General features: G+C 37.8%; 1 long non-coding RNA gene across 1 annotated transcript; it reads left to right on the forward strand.

Moving 5' to 3' along the window:
- Positions 1 to 69: 69 nt before the first annotated feature.
- Positions 70 to 11,420, forward strand: LOC130839947 (uncharacterized). The gene is made up of 3 exons (XR_009049937.1): positions 70 to 139; positions 9,399 to 9,452; positions 10,143 to 11,420. It is a non-coding gene; the product is annotated as an uncharacterized LOC130839947 (long non-coding RNA).
- The last annotated feature ends 13,753 nt before the right edge of the window (positions 11,421 to 25,173 follow it).

The raw sequence follows: 25,173 nt of genomic DNA on the forward strand, positions 1-25,173 counted from the left end.
ACTAATATATATAACTATTTCTAACTTTCTAAAGGTGAAAAGATCGATATCAACAACCTGGCAAATGTGCTGAGTAATAAGGGAACTGAACTTCCAGACACAGAATATACAGAGCTGGTGAAAACACTGCCAGTTAGTGGTAAGCCTAAAAAATGCTGCTGCAACCTTCCTAACAACTAGAGCTTGTAAGCCTGGGAGGGAAAGTCTAAAGTTTTAGAATTTAATGCCTAAGGATTGTTGGAAAATTTAAACTCTGGGTTATTTTTAAAAGTGTGCCGCCCAAATTGAAGGATATTCTAAAAAATACATGGCTTGTATGCATCAAAAATGTGAAAATCATGATGGAAAAAGAATGAGGAATTTTCCCAGATTAAAGAATAAAGAGACATGACAAATTGATGCTTAATTGCTAAAGATGACATTAATGGAACAACTAGTAACATTTGAGTAAATTGTGTAGATTAGTTAGATGTGCTATATCAATGATAATCTTCTAATTTGGGTAATTGTACTGTGGCTATGTAAGAGAATGATGTATGTATGTGTGTATACATATATGTGTGTGTGTGTATATATGTATGTATGTATATGCATATATATTTAAGATAATGCACACTAACGTATTTAGTGGTTAAGGGCATCGTGCCTGCAAGTCACTCACAAACATTCAGAAAAAAAAAAATAATAACATGCACCTACAGAGAGGACGATAAAACAAGTATGGTAAAATGTTAACATTTGGAAAATCCAGGTGAAGACTATGTGAGAATTCTTTGTACTATTTTTGCCACTTTCTAAAATCATATCAAAAAGCTAAAATAAAAAGATTCTGTCAGTGTCATATAGATATAAGTTTGAGAATCACTGAAATCTCCAGTGAAAAGCTGCCGTGGTAAGGTAAGCAATGATTTTGGTCTTTCACTTGTCTTGTTTTTTAGATTCCATAATAAGTAAAAACACAGTATTTGTCTTTCTGTCTGACTTACTTCATGAAGCATAATACTCTCCAGGTTCATTTATGTTGTTGCAAATGGCAAAATTTTATTCTTTTTTATGGCTGAGTAATATTCCACTGTGTATACCACATCTTTATCCATTCACCTATTGAAGGACACAGGTTGATTCCATATCTTGCCTATTATAAGTAATAGAAATATGAACATTCTGGTGCATCTATCTTTTTGAATTAATGTTTTTATTTTCTTCAGATATGTATGCAGGAGTGGATTGCTGGATCATATGGTAGTTTTCTTTTTAATTTTTTAAGGAATCTCTGTACTATTTTCCATAGTGGATATACCAATTTACATTCCCATCAACAGTGTACCAGGGTTCCCTTTTCTCCACATCCTCACCAACATTTTTTATTTGTTGTTTTTTAATAATAGCCATTCTGACAGGTGTGAAGTGATAATTCATTGTGATCTTAATTTGCATTTCCCTGATGATTAGTGATGTTGAGTATTTCAGTGTGGCTGTTGGCCTATAATATATCTTCTTTGGATAAACATACCCAGTCAGGGACTTCCTAGATGGTGCAGTGGTTAAGAATCCATCTGCCAAGGGAGGCGACACAGGTTCAAGCCCTGCTGCAGGAAGATCCCACGTGTCACGGAGCAACTAAGCCCGTGTGCCACAACTACTGAGCCTGTGCTCTAGAGCCCATGAGCCACAGCTATTGAGCCCATGTGCCACAACTACTGAAGCCCACATGCCTAGAGCCCGTACTCCGCATCAGGAGAAGCCACTGCAATGAGAAACCCATGCACCGCAGCAAAGAGTAGCCGCTGCTAGCGGCAGCTAGAGAAAGTCCTTGTACAGCAACGAAGACCCAATGCAGCCAATAAATACATAACTAAAACATGTCTTTCCTCTAAAAAAGAAAACAAAACACCTAGTCAGGTCATTTGTCCGCTTTTTGATTTTTGATATTGAGTTGTATGAACTCTTTATGTTTTGGATATTAACCCCTTACCAGACATATCATTTGCAGATATCTTCTCCCATTCAATAGGTTGTCTTTTCATTTTGTCGATGGTTTCCTTCACTGTGCAAAAGTTTTTAAGTTTCATTAGGTCGAATGTGTTTATTTTTGCTTTTGTTCCCCTTGCTTGAGGAGACTGATCCAAAAAATATTGCTAAGACTTACACTCTGCTGGTGTTTTCTTCCAGGAGTTTTATGGTTTCCAGTCTTACATTTAGCCCTTTAATCCATTTTGAGTTTATTTTTGTAAATGGTGTGAGAAAATGTTCTACTTTAATTCTTTTACATGTATCTGTCCAGTTTTCTCAATACCACTTATTGAAGAGGCTGTCTTTCCCCCATTGTATATTTTTGCCTCCTTTGTTGGAGATGAATTAACCATATGTGTGTGGGCTTATTTCTAGCTCTCTATTCCATTCCATTGATCTATATGTCTGTTTCTGTGGCGGTACCATACTATTTTGATTACTCTAGCTTTGTAGTATAGTCTGAAGTCAGGGAGTGTGATAGCTCCAGCTTTGTTCTTTTTCCTCAAGGTTGCTTTGGTTTTTTGGGGTCTTTTGTGGTTCCATATGAATTTTAGGGTTATTTGCTCTAGTTCTGTGAAAAATAGCATGGGTATTTTGATAGGGATTTAATTAACTCTGTAGATTGCTTTGGGTACTGCATTCATTTTAGCAATATTAATTCTTCCAATCCATAAACAAGGGATATATTTCCATTTCTTTGTATCATCTTCAGTTTCCTTCTTCAATGTTTTATAGATTTCAGAGTCAGGGTCTTTCACCTCTCTGGTTAAGTTTATATCAAAGCACTTTGTTATCTTTATGTGATTATAAATTGGATTGTTTTCTTGCTTTCTCTTTTTGATAGTTCATTATGATTATATAGGAAAGCAACAGATTTCTGTATCTTAATCTTTATCTTGCAACTTTATTCAATTCATTTATTAGTTTTAATAGTTTTTTGATAGAGACTTTAGGGTTTTCTATATAAAGTATTATGTCATCTGCAAATAGTAACAGTTTTACTTCTTCATTCCTAATTTGGATGGTTTCTATTTCTTTTTCTTCTCTGATTGCTGTAGCTAGGGCTTCCAACAGTATGTCAAATAGAAGTGGTGAGAGTGGGCATTCTTATTTTGTTCCTGAATTTAGAGGAAAAGCTTTCAGCTTTTCACCATTGAGTATGATGTTAGCTGTGGGCTGTACTTGGCCCTTATTATAGTTGAGATATGTTCCCTATATACCAACTTCCTGATGAATGGGTATTGAATTTTGTCAAATGCTTTTTCTGCATCTATTTTTTTTAAGCTCTTTATTGGAGTATAGCTGCTTTCCCTGTTGTGCCAGTTTCTGCTGTACAACAAAGTGAATCAGCTGTATTTATATATATATCCCCATATCCCCTCCCTCCCATGTCTCCTTCCCACCCTCCCTATCCCACTCCTCTAAGTCATCACCAGTCATCGAGTTGATGTCCCTGTGTTATGCAGCAGCTTCCCACTAACTATCTAATTTACATTTGGTAGTATATTATGTCAATGCTACTCTCTCACTTAGTCCCAGCTTCCCCTTCACCCCCTACCCCATGTCCTCAAGTCCATTCTCTACATCTGCATCTTTATTCTTGCCCTGTCACTTGGTTCATCAGTACCATTTTTTTTTTAGATTCCATATATATGAATTAGCATACAGTATTTGTTTTTCTCTAAGTTACTTCACTCTGTATGACAGACTCTAGAGCCATCCACCTGCTGCATCTGTTGAGAGTACCATGTGGTTTTTATCCTTCATTTTGTTAATATGGTGTATCATATTGATTGATTTGCAGATATTGAACCATCCTTGCATCCCTAGGATAAATCCCACTTCATTGTGTTGTATGATCGGTTTTATATATTGTTGAATTTGGGTTGCTAATATTTTGTTGAGGATTTTTACATCTATATTCACCAGAGATATTGACCTACAATTTTCTTTCTTTCTTTCTTTTTCTTTTTCTTTCTTTTTTTTTTTTTTTTTTTTTTTTTTTTTTTTTTTGCAGTGTCTTTGTCTGGTTTTGGTATCGGTAACTGTGGCCTTGTGAAATGAGTTTGACAGTGTTTGCTCCTCTTCAATTTTGGGGGATAGTTTGGGAAGGAAAGGGATTAACTCTTCATTATATGTTTGGTAGAATTTCCTTGTGAAGCCATCTGGTCCTGGACTTTTGTTTCTTGTGAGTTTTTTGATTATTGATGCAATTTCACTACTAGTGATCAGTCTGTTCAGATTATTTCTTTCTGAATCAGTATTGGAAGAGTGTATGTTTCTAGGAATTTTTCTATTTCTTCTAGGTTGTCCAATTTTCTGGCATATAACTGTTTGTAGTGTTCTTTTATGATTGTATCCATGTGACATCAATTGTAATTTCTCCTCTTTCGTTTCTTATTTTGTTAGTTTGGGTCCTCTCTCTTTCTTAATGAGCCTGGATACATGCTTATCAATTTTGCTTATCTTTTCCAAAAACCCCAGCTCCTGTTTTCTATTGCTTCTTTGTCTCTGTTTTATTTATTTCTGCTCTGATTTTTATTATTTCCTTTCTTCTGCTGACTTTAAGGTTTGTTCTTCTTTTTCTAATTCCTTTAGATGATGGGTTAGATCGTTTATTTGAGATGTTTCTTTTTTCTTGAGGTAAGCCTGTATCACTCTAAACTTCCCTCTTAGAACTGCTTTGTACTGTGTCCCATAGATTTTGGAAAGTTGTGTTTCTGTTTTCACTTGTCTCAGGTATTTTACGATTTTGTCTCTTTTTTTTTTAAGCTCTATCTTGGAGTATAATTGCTTTATACTGTTGTGCCAGTTTCTGCTGTCCAACAAAGTGAATCAGCTGTATTTATACATATATCCCCATATCCCCTCCCTCCTGCCACTCCTTCGCACCGTCCCTATCTCACCCCTCTAAGTCATCACCCATTATCGAGTTGATCTCCCTGTGTAATGCAGCAGCTTCCCACTAGCTATCTACTTTACATATGGTAGTGTATATATGTCAGTGCTACTCTCTCACTTCATGTCCCAGCTTCCCCTTCGCCCCACCCTCTCCATGTCCTCAAGTCCGTTCTCTGCATCTGCATCTTTATTCTTGCCCTGCCACTGGGTTCATAAGTACTATTTTTTAGATTCCATACATATGCATTAGCATACAGTATTTGTTTTTCTCTTTCTGGCTTACTTTGCTCTGTATAACAGACTCTAGGTCCATCCACCTCACTCCAAATAACTCAATTTCATTACCTTTTATGGCTGAGTAATATTCCATTGTATATATATGCCACATTTTCTTTATCTATTCATCTGTTGATGGGCATTTAGGTTGCTTCTATGTCCTGGCTATTGTAAATATATGATTTTCCCTTTGATTTCTTTGTTGACCCATTGGTATTTTTAGTAACATGTTGTTTAGTCTCCATGTGTCTATATTTCTTTCCATTTTTCTTCTGTAATTGATTCTGGTTTTATACCATTGTAGCAGAAAGGTGCTTGCTATAATTTCTATCCTCTTAAATTTGTTCTAACATGTTTTGTGGCCTGTCCTAGAGAACGTTCCATGTACACTTGAAAAAAATGTATATTCTGCTGCTTTTGGATGAATGTCCTGCACACATCTATTAAATCTAACTGGTCTAATGTGTCATTTAAGGCTACTGTTTTCTCATTGCTTTTCTGTCTGGGTAATCTGTTCATCAGTGCAAGTGGATTGTTAAAGTCCCCTGCTTTTATTGTATTATTGTCAATTTCTCTCTTTATGTCTGTTAATATTTCCTTTATATATTTAGGTGCTCCTATGCTAGGTTCACATATGTTTATGAATGTTATATCCTCTTTTTGTATTGATCCCTTTATCATTATATAACCCCTTTCTTGGTCTTTTGTTATAGATTTTGGTTCAAAGTCTACATTGTCTGATATGAGTGTTCTACTCTTCTTTCTTTCTGTTTCCATTTGCATAGAATACTTTTTTCCCACCATCCCCCCTTTCAGTCTTTTTGCATCTTTAGCTCTGAAGTGAGTCTCTTTTAGGCAGCATATAGATGGGATTTTTTTTAATCCAATCAGCCAACCTATGCCTTTTGATTGGAACATTTAGTCCATTGATATTTAAGTGATTATTTATAGGTATGTACTTATTGTTATTTTGTTACTTGTTTTCTGGTTGTTTTTAAAGTTCCTCTCTCTTCTTTTCTTCTTCTTTTAATCTTTTCCTCTCTGATTTTATGATTTCCATTAGCATTGTGATTGTGTTCCCTTTTCTCTAGCTTTTGTATATCTATCATAGGTTTTGGATTTGTGGTTACCATGAAGTTCATATATGTTGACCTATATCTACTTGTTTTAAACTGATAGTCATTTAAGTTCAAACACATTCTAAAAAATCTACATTTTTTTACTTCCCCTGCCACATGTATTTTTGATGTCATATTTTACATCTTCTTGCCTTTCCCTTATCTGCTTATTGTAATTATAGTTGATTTTACAATTTTTGTCTTTTAACCTTCATACTAGCTTATTTAAGTGGTTCATCTACAGCCTTTATGATGTATTTGCATTTACCACTGGATTTTTCCCTTCATATAGTTTCTCATTTCTTGTTATAACCTTTTCCTTTTCACTTATGGAAGACCTTTTAACATTTCCTGTAAGGTCAGTTTAGTACTGATGAACTCTTTTGGTTCTTGCTTGTCTGAGAAACTCTTTGTCTCCCCTTCAATTCTGAATGATAGCCATGCTGGGTAGAATTTCCTAGTTTTCAGCCATAATTTAATCAAATACATTTTCTCCCCCTTCTCTCTCTTCTTCTGGGACCCCAGTAGCTTGAATGGTAATACACTTGATATTGTTTCAGATGTCCCTTAAACTATGCTCATTTTTTTAAATTTGTTTTTCTTTTTGCTGTTCTGATTGGGTGAGTTGCATTATTCTATCTTCCAGATAACTTGTGTGTTCTTCTGTATCACCTAATCAGTTGTTAATTCCCACTAGTGTACTTTTCATTTCAGTTATTATATTCTTCAGCTCTGACTTGTTCTTTTCATATTTTCTAGTTCTTTGTTAAAATTTTCACTATGTTCATCTCTTCTTTTCCCAAGTTCAGTTAGCATTCTTATTACTTTGAATTTTTTATCGTATAAATTATTTATTCTGGTTCATTAGTGTTTTTCAGGGTTTTTCCCCTTGTTCTTCATTTGAAACATATTCTTGTGTCTTCTCATTTGATTTAACTCTCTGGGTCTCTATGAAATTAGGTAAAACAGTTACCTATCGCAGTCTTAAAAGAGCATCCATGTGTGGAGAGTGTCCCTATGCAGTCTACATGTGCCTAGTGGCTTTGGTGGAAGAGCTGAATCTGAAGTGAGCAAGGACTGCATCTTCTCTGGGGTGTGCTGGCAGCCACCACCTTGTAAGAGGTAGGGTTGGAGTTATAGAGACTAGAGCCAGAGCCAGATGCGAGGCAGGGCTTCTCCTGTGCTCCGTGGCATTTACTATCCTATAGGATGTGGGAGCTGAGTCTGAGGGGCTGGAGCAGGAGCCCTGAGGTACATGGGTTTCTCGCAGGTGTGATTGCAGTCTCTGCAGTGGGGACATTGCTGGGGCCTGAGGGTTTGGGCCTGCACTTCTGTGCTGGTTTCATTTTTTCCCCGGTGTGCATGTGTTGGTTAGAGGCTGAGTCGGGACTGGAGGGGTTGGAGCCACACTAATAAGCTGATTTCAATCCCTTTCATATGTATGCATGGACACTCACGCTGGCAATGGCTGCCTCTGCCCTGATCAGAGGCAAGGCCAGGGTCAGGACTAGCTATGTTCCCTGTAAGTTTGTGAACTCTTGCTGGCAATGACAGTCTCTGCTGTAGTGGGGAGCAGCACTGGAGCAAGAGGTGTTGGAGTAGGAGCCCAGTGCAGGCTGAGGGCATGCTGGGTGTAGTCTTGGCAAGCCAGCCAGGGCATCAGGCAGTTTGCAATCTGCTGCCTCTGCACAGGGACTGGGAGTAAGCAAGTCTGTGTGCATATTTTTCAATAGTAGAGTCTCAGTTTCTTACAGCTGTTTGTTAAGTCCCACTGGTTTTCAAACCAGCTAAGGGGACTCATCTTCCCCGTGTCAGACCCAGGCACTGGGGTGCCTAATATGTGGCTTGAACCCCTTGCTCCCGGAGCCTGTGATATCCCCCTCCTCTTCTGGGTCCCATGTTAGGGGTGCAAATCCTGACAAGATCACTTCTCCTCCCCCCCCCCGACTCTGTGTGTATCTTTCTTTCCAGCCTTGGTTGTAGAAGAGTCATCCTGCTAATCTTTGGGTTGATTTCAGTGAGAGTTTTATATCTGTAGTTGTCGTTTTGATGTGTTCGTGAGAGGAGGTGAGCTCGTGGTCCTCCTACTCTGCCATCTTGATCCCACCCACCCAAGCAATAATTTGACTATAGTAAAGATGTACTCTCCAGTGAAGATCAAAGTATCATGAATCACCAATCCTTGTGTATCAAATTACGTAACATTATAATTGAATTGCTTCTGTTTTCTAATTTTTTCTAGCCAATTTTGGTATTTTATATTTTCCTCTAATATCAACCAATTCAAACACAGAATATGGCAAAATATTCTCATATAATTTTTAAAAAATTTCCCAGGTATAGGTAGTTATTTCCCTATTCTCATTCCTGATTTGCTGTATTTATACTTTATCTTTTTCTCAGTTATACTTCCTAGCAGTTGAACTGTGTTATTGTTTATTTCCTACCCCACAAACAATTCAGTTCTTAGACTTATTCGTTGTTTACTGTTTGTTTAATGTATTAATTTCTGCTTTATTTTTTTGTCAGTTCCTTTTTCTGTCTTTAGGACTTTTTTGTTCTTTATTGTTCTTCAGTTGAGTGGTTGACTCTGTTTTCATTCTTTGTTGCTTCAGCCTTATTTCATGGGTTCAGATATATAGTTCTCATTACCATCATTATTAATTAGCTTACAAATTTCATCTTTGTTTGTTCTCTTTGACCCAAATGTTGCTTCCAGAAGAATTTTAATATTTTTAGATGGTTGGATTTTTTGGCTCCTAGTATTTTAACTTCATTTTAACATAATTTCAAATTTATAGAAATGTTTTAAGAATAATACAGAGACCTCCCTCCTACCCTTTACCCAGATTCACAATTTGTTTACAGTTTGCCCATTTGCTTTATCATTTATTCATACTTTCTCTCTCTCTCTCTCTCTATCTCAACCTGTCTCTCTCTCTCTCTCTCTTTGCTACTTCAAGGTAAAACAGAAAAAAATATTCTAGCACAAATTATGATTCTTTTTGATTATAGGAAATAAATTCTATTCTTATGAATTCCTTATTAAAATTTCCCTGTATCATAATCCAACCCCCTTTTTTTAAACAGGTGATGGAAAGGTGCATAAAAATAGGATACTAAAGGGTGTGAAGTCTTTCAAAAGTAAGTAAGAATTGTAATGTATTAATATTTTTGTCTGAAATCATCAGTCTTTGCATAAGATTTTGAGTCTTGTCTCCCTCTTTATATTTTTATTTCTTATTTTTGCTTCTTTCAGTATATTTTCAGCTTACACAGAAACAGGGTGTATACTTTTATCTTCATAAGAAATATCATACTTGGAATTTTTCTAGTATTGCTCCCAAGTAAATAATTGGTATGGAATTGGCAGAGAAAAATTGAAGTAGAGGGTTAGCTTCACTTCACCACATTTAGAAAAGTTGTTCAGCAACAAACACAGCCAATTTTGGAAACTATGCAAAAAAAAAATACTTTTTACTGTGAATTAGCACTACTGGGAGTAACAGATGAGGTGTCTCCAGGTCCAGTTACCAATAACCTTCCTTAGAACGTCTCTATGTAGACTTGTCATCACCAATATAGGTTTTAAGGGACTGTGTTCCACTTCCACTGTACCTGTTGACTTTCTCTGTGCTCTTGGAAAAGCCAAATGGGAATTATAGTCTTCTTATCAGGAAGGGCAATAACAATACAAAGATGCAAATTTTTTGTTGTTGTCTCTTTTGTTATAATATTTATACATACTCATGAAAGACATTTGAAGACATAAATGTGTGTTTCATGTTTTAGATCATTTAGTTGCTTTCCTGTTCCTTTTCTGTCTTTCTTAAGGAGGAAAAGTTGACAGCAGCAACCTGAAATCAATTCTAGAAAAAATGGACATCAAACTCACTGAAAAAGAATTTGAAGAGCTAAAAGAAAATCTGTTGATGGTTTGCATAGTAGATACCCTTGTCAGTCCCCAAAGGAAGTTTTGTCCAAGTCTTACAGCTGAGAATTTCTAAAACTGGATTTCGTTAGTGATAAGATAAAAGTTTAAAATATGAAGGTACGGTAAAATTAGAAAAAAAGCTACAGATGCCAACTATTGCTGCTGTCATTCAACATTGTCTTAAGGGGTGTAGCTACTTTAGTGAGGAAATGGGATGAAATAATATTGGGAAAGGGAAACTTTAGTTTCAGATGATATGATTGTGTATCTAGGAAACACAAGCACACAAACTAAAAGAAATCTGTGAGAATTATTGAGCCTTCGATAAGCCATTTTGGTTCAGGTGGCTTAATACAAGATAAATATGCAAATCTCAGTGGCTTTCCCTAAGCTAGCAATGACCAAATAGAAATAAAATAGGAAAAGTATTTGATTTGTAACATCAACAAAACCCATGAATTATCTGGGAATACATTTTACAAGAAATAGGATCTGTATAAAGAAAACTGTAAAATCTTATTAAGGAACGTAAAATAAAACATTAGTATTGTTGAATGGTAAACTAACATACAGGATCAGATTGTTAAATCAGACTGACATGAATCGGAGATCTTATCCAGCATCAAGCTTCGCTAAATAATGTCAAGGATAAAAGCCATTAGCAAATAAATAGAGGTCTGAGATGTCAAGAGCGCCATAGTTTCTTCCTTCCCATGTTGAACATGCCACTCTGGTCCAGAATAGATGAAGTCTCTATCAGTCACCTCACACAGCAGGAGCATTTAAATTATGAAACATTCCAGAAAGTTGTATAGCCTTTGTGACATTATCCAGGGAGCCATGCCTCATAGATCATGGGTTCTATTTGCTACCAATAATCCCTAGCCACAGACATACTGCTAAGGGCATTTCAAACATAAAGACTCTTCCTCGTAGCATATATCATTAGTCTATTTACCTGGAGGACCAATTGACAAGGATATTAAACTGGGTCACCTTCCTTCTTTTCTTTTCACTGAGGGCAACTCCTCAGTGAAGGGAGTTAATGGATTATAGACCACTTGCTTTAACTCTTTCCTCTCAGATGGAAAAATTTCTCTAGATTTACTGAAATAAAGATATCAATTATCCTAAAATAATATGAGTATATACACATATATCGTTTGTGTGTATGTGTATTTTTATATATATATATACGTATATATTTTGTATAAACTATAAAATTTTCAGAATCCCAATGGGATTTTTAAATCAAAGAATAGTTGATTCACAACAGTATATTCGTTTCAGGTGTACAACCTAGTGATTCAACATTTTTATAGATTATACTCTATTTAAATTTATTATATGCCGGGAGCCGTCCGGTGATTGCCTAAAGGCTCAGGCAAGGCCGAGCACTTCGGGAATAGCCTGCAAGGCGGGAATTCCGATGAAGGCACCTTCGGTTCGGGAGAGCTGCAAAGCAGGCATCTTGGAAGTACCGGAGTTCTCCGAGATTTAGTTTCACTATGAGTTTCCTTTGTGTACTTTTCTTTCTAGGAATGATGAGCTCTCTGGGTGAGGGGCGCCAACGCCACCTTCAAGAATGGTGGCTACCCCCCGCTTTCTTGGTGTTGTGGAAATTCTATGGGCCACAAACAAATCACATGTAGACCCTTAGGGAGCCCGGGTAATGGAGGAATGTTTAAACTTATTGTCCCCACCCTTGGGCCATGCTGGCAATTCGGCCGTAATGGGCCATGCATTGTGATCAGGAATGCTGCCTCACCCAATCACAATTATCCCAAACCTCTGAAGTGAGGGTCAGTCAAACTAAAGTTGCCTATAAAATATCCCATGCACTCTTCCCTTATAAGAACGGAATATTACGGGTATCTATGTTATGTCCATGTCCTGTATGTCTGCTGTCACGTAGCATAGAGAATGTAGCTCACTAATTAAGCTTAACCTGCTAACAATGTTTGTCACTTCAAGCCTGGGCGCCTGAGAGGCCTGCCCTTAGAGATTGTTATCCTGTGTTCCCCTCCCCCTTGTAACCACTGGAGGGTTAAAACAAGAATGGTAATGTTAAGCATGGGGAAAAAACTGTTCGATTGTTTATGGGCAAGAACGTGAAGAACTGATAAGAACTAATGATTACATAGAAGACTCGTCACCTGACTAAGGACAGGCCCCCGGCAGAGTCATTGGGACATTTGGGGGAGGGATATGGGGCCCCTAATGGAAAAATCCACAAAGCAAGATGTAAGATATATAAGACCCGAGCAAAAATAAAAGTTACTCTCACTCTCTCACTCTCACTCTCTCTCTCTCCTGTCTCTGTCTCTTTTTTTCTCGCCGACTCTACCCCTCCCAAGGGACTCCCTGGATCCTGCCTGGGCTGGACCCCGGCAAGTGGCGCCCGGAACAGGGACCTGAAGGGTAAGCATATATTCATTTCGGGGTAGATAGGACTCCACCTAGGGTGCTGCAGGCCCCCCTGTGAAGGAATACAGGGTAAGTGAAGGGTGGAAAGGTAATTAGTTATTATGGGAGCACATGAGTCAAAAGAAAGACAGCTTTTTGTAGATATTATTAAGCATATGCTCTCTAAACGAGGTGTTAAAGTATCTAAAGCTACCTTACTTTCTTTCTTTTCCTTTGCACAAGAACAATGTCCCTGGTTCCCAGAGGACGGGACTGTTAATTCTGAAACGTGGGCTAAGGTAGGGGAACAATTGATAACTTATTATAAATATCATGGACCGGAAAAGGTCCCTGCAGAAACTTTCTCTTTGTGGAGCCTAATTAGAGACTCCTTAGACCCGATTCCTGAGGTGGAACGAGTGAACTCAAAGATTGCTTTGAAATTGGGAGACAGAGAACCCTCACCTCCTCAGTCCCCTCAAAGAACTAATTTGGAAAAATTAGGTTTTAATTTACAACAAATACGAGACTTACTGCAGAAAATAAGTCAGAGAATACCTAAGACAATTATTGATGATTTAAGTAAGCAACATTCTTCTGAGCAACCTCCCTCTGTGATCGCAGGACTAGATCCTCCTCGAAACACTGTGATAAACTCTGGTGTGAATGTGTGTGTGAGTGAGCACCCTGGTTCGTCCTCGTTCCAGGGCGATTGTGTGGCTCCACGGCCTTCGTGGCTACGGAGTCCGAGTGGGCCCTAACCTGGGGTTCCGTGGTGACCTCATATGGCTCAGGGCGGTATCTGTCTCTGGGGGTCCCAGTCCCTCTCTACGAGTCAGATTCAAGTGGGACTCTACACCACCCGCCAAAGCTAAGAGGCACCTAAGCTCCCCACGGGGACACGGCCAGGTGGGCACCTGAGTGGCCTTCTCCTCGGAGGGGGCACCCATCCTTGTTTGTCTTTGCATCATCGACACACGGGGGAATTGGTTACTGATTTGATTTAGCAATTGTGCATGTCCAAACGGCCCTTTTGCCCTAGGGCCCTTCGCCAAAGTTTTCTTAAAATTTTACGGCTCACTCTCCCCTTCCGTCAGCTGACTCTTTGAGCCGACTTATTGAGAAATTAGGTTTTCCCCAAAAAGACTTGCCCCTTTTGCCAGACAGATCTGCACCTCTCTATCTAGGTCCCCTGGGCCGGTCCGTGTGGAGCGGTACACTCTGACATGTTCTTGTATACTTTTGGATTCTCATTACAAGGCTGCCTTCCTCTGTCAGCTTTCCTTCATAATCCCCTGATTCTCCAAGGATTTCAGGCTCTTCCCTTAGGCGAGGAGTACGCGTACTGCTCCTCCGCCTGCTCAGTGCCCTCGAGAGGGTCAACCACCCCAGACCCCCCTGGAGCCCCGCCTGAAGTTATTCCTCTGCGAACCCCATTACAAGGGGCCGCCTCCTTTCAGCCCCGTCTCCCTGAGACATTTAATGATCAGGGCCATCTTCAGGGAGGCACGTAATCGTGCTGTCTGGGAATACTGGCCTTTCCAGGAGTGGCGACATCAGCGCTACCTAGGTTATTAGGCCCTAAGACAAGGCCCTTTACGTGTGCGCCCCTCTCCTTCCTGGTCAAAGAAATAAATTACACTTGTCAACAAAGGGGAGACAAAGACACCTTAGGAGGAACTTGCTTGTACCTTTGAGAGGTAAATGTCTTATCTGGTCATCTAAGGAACACTTATCTCTGCTATCCTTTTAAATGCTAATTTAAAAAAATTAAAATTAAAATAATTTAAAACTTGACTTGTCAAAGATAAATAGAAATGCTAAGTGTCTTTTCTGCAAATAGTAAAAGGGTTTAGCCATCTAGATAGGTGACCTCGATTTGTTCCATCTGCTAGAAGCCAATTTAAATCCAAACCTTTGTGACTGATGGCTTTCATGTTGTACCTGACTCAGTACTGAAATTTTAGAATGAGAATTATGAGGCCTCTGTGTTTGTGTGTGTGTTCGTGTGTATCTATATGTTTGTTGTAGGTGTATGGTATTGCCAAAAGAATTAATAAAAGAGCTCTAAATTGGCTTTAAAAAAAATTATTAAGCGCTTATAAATACTCAGAAATAGAAAATAGTCTGGCCAGAATGAATTTCAGGTTCATGATATCTGAAAAATTTAGTATTAAACTGATATCTGGTATTGAAGATGGCTTAAGCTAATTGGTTTGATTAATATAGACATGTTTTAGAGTCATCAAATTAAGTATTTTTTATATAAATTTTTATTGTGCCTAGATGTAATAGAAGCTAAATAAGGTCTTGTTGTGTCTGTTACAAATTTGTCAGTGTGGAAAGTAACCTGATGTAAAGAAACTTCTGAGGAAAGAAAATGTAAATGAGTTAAGAGCTTTTACATAAACTCTGTCAAGAAGAGTTATGCTTTAGGAATATCTACCTAAAATAGTCTCTCCAGATCCTGGTAACTTGAAATTCTGGAGTTGCCCTAAATTGAGTGATAAAAGCTTATTGACCAGCTGGATCATTCCCAAATAAAATAAGATACTGAAACATAAATTACTGAACATCAACTTCCTTTTACAGAGAGACAAAAAGATATTTAGGACTATTGATAAATATGCTTGGTGTCACGTTCTGTAAAGAAAGCAAATGTTTTTAGAAAATATCACTGGTGTTTGTATTCACCAATCTGCAGAATGCTGGCACAAGGGAAACAGTTCATGGTGGCTTGAAGAAAGTAGGATGTGTGTTTTCAGTAAAGAAGGCTGAGGAATGGAATTACCTTTTATTGAGGGAAAAGAAAGTAGGTCTGATTTACAGGTGACTGAATGGGAAATAAAATAGTGATACAGAAAGTGATAAGATGGTTTGTGGAAAGTGGACTCCGAGAAAAGGGTTTTGTGCATGATCAGGACTGACTAAGTTTAGATAGATTTAGTTGAGTAAATTAATTTGGAAAGTAAGCTGGTGCAAAACTTGAATTTGGTTTTTCTCTCTGTTAAGAGGACAAGTTTTCTTAAAATGTTGAACTGCCCTTTGATAAAAGATTTTATGTTTCCTTACCTTTTAAGTGATCTGTTCTTGTTACTTTGGCTAAGTGACTAACTATTGTTTCACAGTTACCTGTGATCCTATCTGACAGAGTGTTCTAAACCCTTTTTTTGGGTATTTTGGACAAAACTTCCTAAAATAAATTCTGATGAAGTCCTTTTGACCTCTAGCTAACTTTGGGATGCTTCAAAGGGCCCCTGAAACATCCCAAAGAGAGATATAAACTAGGTTCATTTGGTACATTAAGTTACATAGGAAGTATTGTCAAATGAAAAAATGTTAGATTTTGGTGCATGGTAACTGTTATTAATGTAGAATACTCTAGAAATTGTATGGAGTTCCTAAAATTCTGATATGTCCTGGTAAAATGTTATCAGTCATATTCTAGTTATTATCCTAAAATGTTGTATGACACAACAATAACCAAACTGATCGACCTTGCAATCAGATTTTAAACCTGCCTTCTTAAGCCTTATGTCTTAAGACGCTTCTGGTTTTATTCTGATGCCTTTGCAAAATGCTTCCTCTTCAAGAAGATTTATAAAAAGGAATTTTGGATAAATACAAGTTTCTGACTTTCAGACCATAATGCTGAACAGGATTTAAAAAAAAAAAAAAAAAAAATCGAAGAATCCTAATGAGGAACGTGATGGCTTCATAAGCTGTTAACAAAAGGATGTTACATAGGACTGAATAAACTGGTAAATATGGTTATAAATTTTATGGTTTCTATCTAAAAATTACTGATTTAAACCTGTTTTCCAGGTGTAAGGAAAACCTTCCCTTCAAACTAATTATGATTTACAATAATTTGATAGATTGTACATTTGTAAGTAGGATTGAAACATTTATCTTTTCTCTCTCTGTTCCCTCCAGATATTGAAAACTCTTAGGTTCCCAGCAGCTTTATCAGATAAATTAGAAAGGCTACCTCACTAACAGGTATAGAAAACTCAAGGTATTTTGGGAACCTTGAAAAGGGAGGAATTTACCTACATTTGTTAGGCAAAAATCTGTGATAAGCCGAAGCCCCTGGCATGGCTTTCTTAGCCCTTAAAGGTCTTTTAAAAGTCCAGCATGAGGCTCCTTATAAAAGTTTCAACAAAGCCAAAAGCCTATATGATCAATTCTAGTTCCATAAATTAAATGATCAGGCCAAATTTCTTTTGAGACCAGACTTATTTTGCAAACAAGTTAGCCTTAATCTGATTATATTAGGTAAAAATGAGGGTAATTTTAGAGAGAAGAAGATTATGTTTCAATAAATATTAAATGCCAGTTTTGCTGATGGAGGTCTGTATTTACTGAGATTCACTCCCTGGAAAGTTCCTTGCTGTTGCGCTATAGTAATGTAAAATCCAACAAAGTTTTTAAAGGACACTCTAAGTTTGTTTCTGAAGCTTATCTCAGTAATCTCTCTTTGGATGATTATGGATACTAAAAGAACGTAATTTAAAAGACAACCTGCAACCCAGATGGAAGGACACTTATCAAAGGAGAAACTACACTCACACTAGGACGAGAAGAAGCCGACATCAGAAGTAGACAGCTAGCCCAAGATGCTGGACCTGACTCGTATGAACACTTATAATATTTTCTTGACTTCTTGGACCTTTCAAATGTTTTTCATTATAGTCCGGTTCGGGGATCCCCTTGCCTGGCCAATTAATAATACCTGTTCAGATTTCTGCGACCCACTGTGAAGCCTTGACCTCTTCAAAACTGGTTTGGCGTGGGAAACTTGTGGCTTAAGTATTTACTTGTAACTCTATTGATGCTACTAGCTATATTATTTGTATTTTGCCTGCTTTTCAATATTATTGCTTCTCGTATTACCAAATGTGTGACTGACCGCCAACAAAAATGATGATGACTAGGCTACTTGAAGCAGTTGATCAAATATATAGTTCTGTATGTGATCAATGATTGTAATAATGCAACTCTGGATATGGGAAGATGCAACAAGAGGGAATTTTTCCTGGACCATAACAGATTAGGAATACAGGTGGTCCAGAGAGCTTTGGCTTTTGTTACAAAGACCAAGCCCAGTACTGGCACATTGAGTGGCCTATCGGCAAGCTCTTCATCAGACCTAGGAATGAGCCTTCCTAGCACCGTGGGACAAAATGGTCATGAAATGCCTCCCAAAGCGTGGTCGAATTTATGGCCATGAGGGGCCCCTGTCAACTACAAATTGGAACTTGCCATCTGCCTGTACAAGGACTAAATCACCTTGTGCTGCTGCAGCTACTGACCTTCCACATCCCCTGAAGGAAATTCAGGGTGGAGACCAGAAATGAGGCACTCTGTGCTCTGGAGGATGGGTGGAACAGGTCTTTAGATAGTTCGATGTTTTCAGGAGCTGATTTTATGAGCCCAACCCTTGCATCTCCCCATATCTAGAAAAGCACTAAATCCCTACTTGGTGACATCAGCTTGGGCAAAAGATGGGTCCTGGGGCTCCGAACCCCAATTTCCATGCTTAACAAAATTATTCGACTCACTCAACAAGTACATACAGCTGAACATGTTAATCAATTATCAAAAAATGTATCCCTAGCCTTAGCAACCCAGAAAATCATTGATAGAAAATTAGAAGCCAAGGTAGATGCATTGGAAGAAGCAGTTCTACATTTAGGCACTGAGTTGACAGCCCTTAAGGTTCTCCTGGCTTTAAGATGCCATATAGAATATAGATGGATTTGCGTAACGCCCTTGAAAGTTAATAATTCGATTCATACATGGGAAAAAATTAAAAATCATATAGAGGGGGTATGGAATCATTCTGATCTGAGCCTGGATCTTAGTCAATTGCACCAAGAAATTCACGATATTAGCGATTCTAAGTTGGACTTCTCCACAGCTCAGGGAGCTCATAATTTCTTTTCTAACCTTTCTGACTTTGTCTGGCATAAGGGACTTCTGTCATCTATTATGGGATTCGTAGTGTTTGGAATTCTAATGTTTGTCTTAATTCTTCTCCTTCCCTGCATTGTCAGGATTCTGACTCGGAGTATCAAGGACGTGTCTCTGGAGTTACAGACAGTCATCTTAAAAAATAAAAAAGGGGGAGATGCCGGGAGCCGTCCGGTGATTGCCTAAAGGCTCAGGCAAGGCCGAGCACTTCGGGAATAGCCTGCAAGGCGGGAATTCCGATGAAGGCACCTTCGGTTCGGGAGAGCTGCAAAGCAGGCATCTTGGAAGTACCGGAGTTCTCCGAGATTTAGTTTCACTATGAGTTTCCTTTGTGTACTTTTCTTTCTAGGAATGATGAGCTCTCTGGGTGAGGGGCACCAACGCCACCTTCAAGAATGGTGGCTACCCCCCGCTTTCTTGGTGTTGTGGAAATTCTATGGGCCACAAACAAATCACATGTAGACCCTTAGGGAGCCCGGGTAATGGAGGAATGTTTAAACTTATTGTCCCCACCCTTGGGCCATGCTGGCAATTCGGCCGTAATGGGCCATGCATTGTGATCAGGAATGCTGCCTCACCCAATCACAATTATCCCAAACCTCTGAAGTGAGGGTCAGTCAAACTAAAGTTGCCTATAAAATATCCCATGCACTCTTCCCTTATAAGAACGGAATATTACGGGTATCTATGTTATGTCCATGTCCTGTATGTCTGCTGTCATGTAGCATAGAGAATGTAGCTCACTAATTAAGCTTAACCTGCTAACAATGTTTGTCACTTCAAGCCTGGGCGCCTGAGAGGCCTGCCCTTAGAGATTGTTATCCTGTGTTCCCCTCCCCCTTGTAACCACTGGAGGGTTAAAACAAGAATGGTAATGTTAAGCATGGGGAAAAAACTGTTCGATTGTTTATGGGCAAGAACGTGAAGAACTGATAAGAACTAATGATTACATAGAAGACTCGTCACCTGACTAAGGACAGGCCCCCGGCAGAGTCATTGGGACATTTGGGGGAGGGATATGGGGCCCCTAATGGAAAAATCCACAAAGCAAGATGTAAGATATATAAGACCCGAGCAAAAATAAAAGTTACTCTCACTCTCTCACTCTCACTCTCTCTCTCTCCTGTCTCTGTCTCTTTTTTTCTCGCCGACTCTACCCCTCCCAAGGGACTCCCTGGATCCTGCCTGGGCTGGACCCCGGCAATTATAAAATACTGGCTATAATCCCTGTGCTGTGCATTACATCCTTGTATCTTATTGATTTTATACCTAGTAGTATGTATCTCTTAATCCCCTTCCCCTCTCTTGTCCCTCCCTCCACCCCTCCCCACTGGTAACAACTGGTTTGTTCTCTGTATCTGTGCATCTGTTTCTCTTTTGTTGTATTTATTTGTTTAATTTTTTAGATTCTTCATGTAAGTAAAAACATACAGTATTTGTCTTTCTCTCTGTGACTTACTTCACTAAGCATAGTACTGTCCCAGTCCATCCGTATTGCTGCAAGTAGAAAAATTTCATTCTTGTTTTTAATGGCTGAGCAATATTCCTTTGTATTTGTGATATGTGTGTGTATATATGTATATACACATACACACCATATGTTCTGTTTTTTAAAACTACTGACTTTTATTCAGGGATCCCCAGCTTTTCCATTGATGTCTTTCATCTGCCCAGGATCCCACATTGCATTTAGTCATCGTGTCTTCATCTCCTTCAATCTACAATTTCTTAATCTTTGTTTTTTATGACTTTGACACTTCTGAAGAGTACTGGTCATATATTTTGTAGAAAAATCCCTCATTTTGAAGTTGATGTTTTCTCATAATTAGACCAGGGAATATCAGTTTGAGGAAATAATACCACAAAGATGACGTGTTCTTCTTATAGCATAATATTAAGGTGCATGATATCAAAATGACTTATCACTGCACACCACATCTTCTTTATCCGTTCATCTGTTGATGGACACTTAGATTGCTTCCATATTTGGCTATTGTAAATAATGCTGCTATGAACATTGAGGTGCATATACCTTTTCTAATTAGTGTTTTTGTTTTCTTTAGATATATACCTAGGAGTGGAATTGCTGGATCTCATAATAGCTCATGTTGTTAAAATGTCCATACTACTCAAAGTAATCTACAAATTTAATGCAATCTTTATCAAAATACCCATGACATTTTTCACAGAACTAGAGCAAATAATCCTAAAATTCGTATGGAACCACAAAAGACCCCAAATAGCCAAAGCAATCTTAAGGAAAAAGAACAGAGCTGGAGCTACCACACTCCCTGACTTCAGACTATTCTACAAAGCTAGAGTAATCAAAACAGTATGGTACTGCCACAAAAACAGACATATAAATCAATAGAACAGAATAGGGAGCCAGAAATAAACCCACACACATATGGTTAATTAATCTCCAACAAAGGGGGCAAAAATATACAATGGGGGAAAGACAGCCTCTCCAATAAATGGTGTTGGGAAAACTGGATAGGTACATGTTAAAGGATTAAATTAGAACATTTTCTCATACCATATACAAAAATAAACTCAAAATGAATTAAGACCTAAATGTGAGACTGAAAAACCATAAAAGTCCTGGAAGAAAACATAGGTAGTACACTCTTTGACCTAAGTCTTAGCAATATTTTTTGGATCAGTTTCCTCAGGCAAGGGAAACAAAAGCAAAAATAATCAAATGGGACCTAATCAAAGTTAAAAGCTTTTACACAGCAACGGAAAACATTAACAAAATGAAAAGGCAGTCTACTGAATGAGAGAAGGTATTTGCAAATGATATGTCCGATAAGGGGTTAATATCCAAAATATGTAAAGAGTGCATACAACTCAATATAAAAAAACTCAATTAAAAATGGGTAAAAGACCTGAATAGAAATTTTTCCAAAGAAGACATGCGGATGGCCAAAAGGCACATGAAAAGCTGCTCAGCCTTGCTAAGCGTCAGTGAAATGCAAATCAAGACCACAGTGAGATATCACCTCACACCTATCAGAATGGCTATCATCAAAAAGACAACAAATAAGTATTGGCGAGGGTATGGAGACAAGAGAGCCCTAGTGCACTGCTGGTGGGAATGTAAATTGGTATAGCCACTATGGAAAACAATATGGAGTTTCCTCAGAAAACTAAAAAATAGAACTACCATATGATCCAATAGGGTTTTGTTAAAAAAACTTGTAAAATGATTTTAAAGAATAAATGGAAGAATAAGTGCCCAACTATATCCAAGAAACCATGAAAAAGAAAACTACAATGAGATTTGCCTTACCATATATTAGCAGTTACTATAAAACTACTATAACCAAAAATTTCATTGGCAAGTGATAAACAAGTAGACTCGATAAAATAGTTTTAAAATAGATCCAGTATATGGATAACTTGGTATATATTAAAGAATGATTTTTAAATCATACTAGATATCTTAAAAAATAATATAAGCAGAAACAAAACCACTTTGTATGAATTGAAAGTCTAAATGTACAATATAAATAAATAAAAATATTGGAAAAATTAGGGAAATATTTTAAAATATTGGGTTGAGGAAGACTTTATTAAACAAGACGGGTTACCCAGAAGCAGGAAAAGGAAAAAATAGATGTATTTGCTGAAGTAAAAGTTTAATATGTGGTGTGGAAAAAGGCACCAAGAAAGGTGCCTTTTGATTAGGATTTGACCAAGAAAGCAGAGTAATACAGGATCAGGGGTTCAGTATAGGGAAGAAAGTTTACAGAGTTGTGGAAGCTGGTAAGTTCCATGAAGATTATTGCTCTGTGTCTTATATCAAGGAGACACAAACTCTCTTTGTTTAATTTACCATGAGATACTATCAAAAGTTGATGTACCAGACTTAAATTGAAGCACTACAGAGTGACTCAGGGGAGACCCAGCTGATTGAACTATTGCATTCCCAACTATTACATTCTGCAAGGAAAACAAAGTCTCCTCACCTTTCCTTATTTTCCATAGTTTCTGTCTTCCCTTTGAGTGCCTCTTCATCCAAATTTCTGAATCAAAGATAGTCATGAAATGATGGGGAAAAAATTACAGAAACAGGTCATGTTTCCCTGACCCACAGCTTGCCCCACATTGAGTCTTATTCACCCTAACCCCTTCCTTGTGGTAAGGGTCTTCCAAAGCCAATACTGCTTCAAAAGTTATCCTCCTTATGGGTCAACTTTCATCTCTTTCAAAAAACATTTAGGAGTCAAGGAAGGGAGGGAATACGGGGATATGTGTATAAAAACAGATGATTGAACTTGGTGTATCCCCAAAAAAATTTAAAAAAAAAACAAAAAACATTTAGGTTATTGTTAAGGCTGGGGATGTCAGTATTTGGAAATCTATTGATAAATACAAGCCCAGTGCTATTTAAACACTTCAAGTGAGGAGGAAAAGAGTGAATTTTCCAGTATTTTAGAGAAAACTGTCATATTATTGGTATCAAAACTCAACAGAGAGGACTTCCCTGGGGGCACAATGGTTAAGAATCTGCCTGCCAATGCAGGGGACATGATTTCGATCCCTGGGCCAGGAAGATTCCCACATGCCATGGAGCAACTAACCCTGTGCGTCACAACTGAGCCTGTGCACTAGAGCCCGTGAGCCACAGCTACTACACCCGAATGCCACAAGTACTGAAGCCCGTGTGCCTGGAGCCCGTGCTCCACAAGAGAAGCCACCACAATGAGAAGCCCACACACCAGAAGGAAGAGTAGCCCCCCTCGCCACAACTGGAGAAAGCCTATGCACAGCAACGAAGACCCAATGCAGCCAATTAATTAATTAATTAATTTTAAAAGACTCAACAAAGAGATCTTAAATTTATACCTTTGGATACCCATCAGTTAAGGTAGAAAGGTCGATTTAAAAAAATAGCTTGGAAATCAAGAATATTAATAAAAAATATTCAGTGTAAGGCATGAGAGAGCAAGTTGAGCAAATCTTCAAGAAAGTAGAATTTTTTGAAAAATATTGAAATATAGTTGATTTACAATGTGTTCATTTCTGCTGTATAGCAAAGTGATTCAGTTATACATACATATGCATTCTTTTCATATTCTTTTCTGTTATGGCTTATCACAGGATACTAAATATAGTTCCCTGTGCTTTACAGTAGGACCTTGTTGCTTATCTATTCTATACGTAATAGTATGCATCTGCTAATCCCAAATTCCCAGTCCATCCCTCCCCTCCCCTACTCCCCCTTGACAACCACAAGTCTGTTTTCTATGTCTGTAAGTCTGTTTCTTTTTCGTAGATAAATTCATTTGTGTCATAGTTTAGATTCCACATATAAGTGATATCATATGATATTTGTCTTTCTCTTAGAAAGTAGAATTTATTTTTAAAGGAATGAAGCAATAAAAATAAAGTATTAAGTGAAGGTAGTCTAGTATTAGATGGAGAAAATTTCCACATACTAAAATTTCCAGCTATGGAAAAGGCAGAGCAAATTATCAAACAAAAATAAATGGAACAATGTTTCTGAAAAAATGAAGAACAGGAGTGTCCAGATAGAATAACCTATTTTGTGACCAGCAGAAATGAATAAAGACTTAGACAAAGCTATACTATTGCAGAATTTCAGAATACCAAGAAAAAGAAAAAGAAATAGTAAATCCTAAAAAATAAATGTAATGGACCAAAGAATTAAAGGAATAAGTATATTGTAGAGCTATAAAAGCAATGTATAAAAATTTTTAAAATAAATTTATTTATTTATTTATTTTATTGGCCGTGTTGGGTCTTTTTGGCTGTGCACGGGCTTTCTTTTTAGTTGCGGTGAGTGGGGGCTACTCTTCATTGTGGTGCGTGAGCTCCTCATTGCCATGGCTTCTCTTGTTGCAGAGCACGGGCTCTAGGCACATGGGCTTCAGTAGTTGCAGCACATGGGCTCAGTAGTTGTGGCTCCTGGGCTCTAAAGCACAGGCTCAGTAGTTGTGGCGCATGGGCTTAGTTGCTCCACAGCATGTGGGATATTCCTGGAGCAGGGATCGAACCCATGTCCCCTGCATTGGCAGGCAGATTCTCAACCACTGCGCCACCTAGGAAACCCGAAAAGCAATGTATAAAATTTTAAATTAAAATAGTCCCCCAAAATATGAAAAGGGGATTACATAGTATTGGAAATGAAAAACAATGTTTATCTTTTATAACAACTAATAGACATTCTATCACATTGATTATTCAAGAAATCTAGGAACAAGCATATCATTTAGAATTATGGAGCAAGCCAAAACTAAAAACAAAAGAGCAAAAAGAAATTACTGTTGAGAAGTAGAACCCAAGGGTAAGAGATTGGGGAAGGATGGAATGTAGATGTTCTGTGTGTTTTGTATCTGTGTATTGATTTTTATCTGTATTTCTTATTTCCAGTTCTATTGAGATATAGTTGACATATAATATTCTATAAGTTTGTGAAATGATTTTATGTACATATATATTACAAAATGATTGCCACAACAAGCTTAGTTAACATACATCACTTCACACGGTTACAAATTTTTCTTTGTTACAATAGCAACT

This window comes from Hippopotamus amphibius, chromosome 17, assembly GCF_030028045.1.
Source record: "Hippopotamus amphibius kiboko isolate mHipAmp2 chromosome 17, mHipAmp2.hap2, whole genome shotgun sequence".
Taxonomy (NCBI): Eukaryota; Metazoa; Chordata; class Mammalia; order Artiodactyla; family Hippopotamidae; genus Hippopotamus; species Hippopotamus amphibius.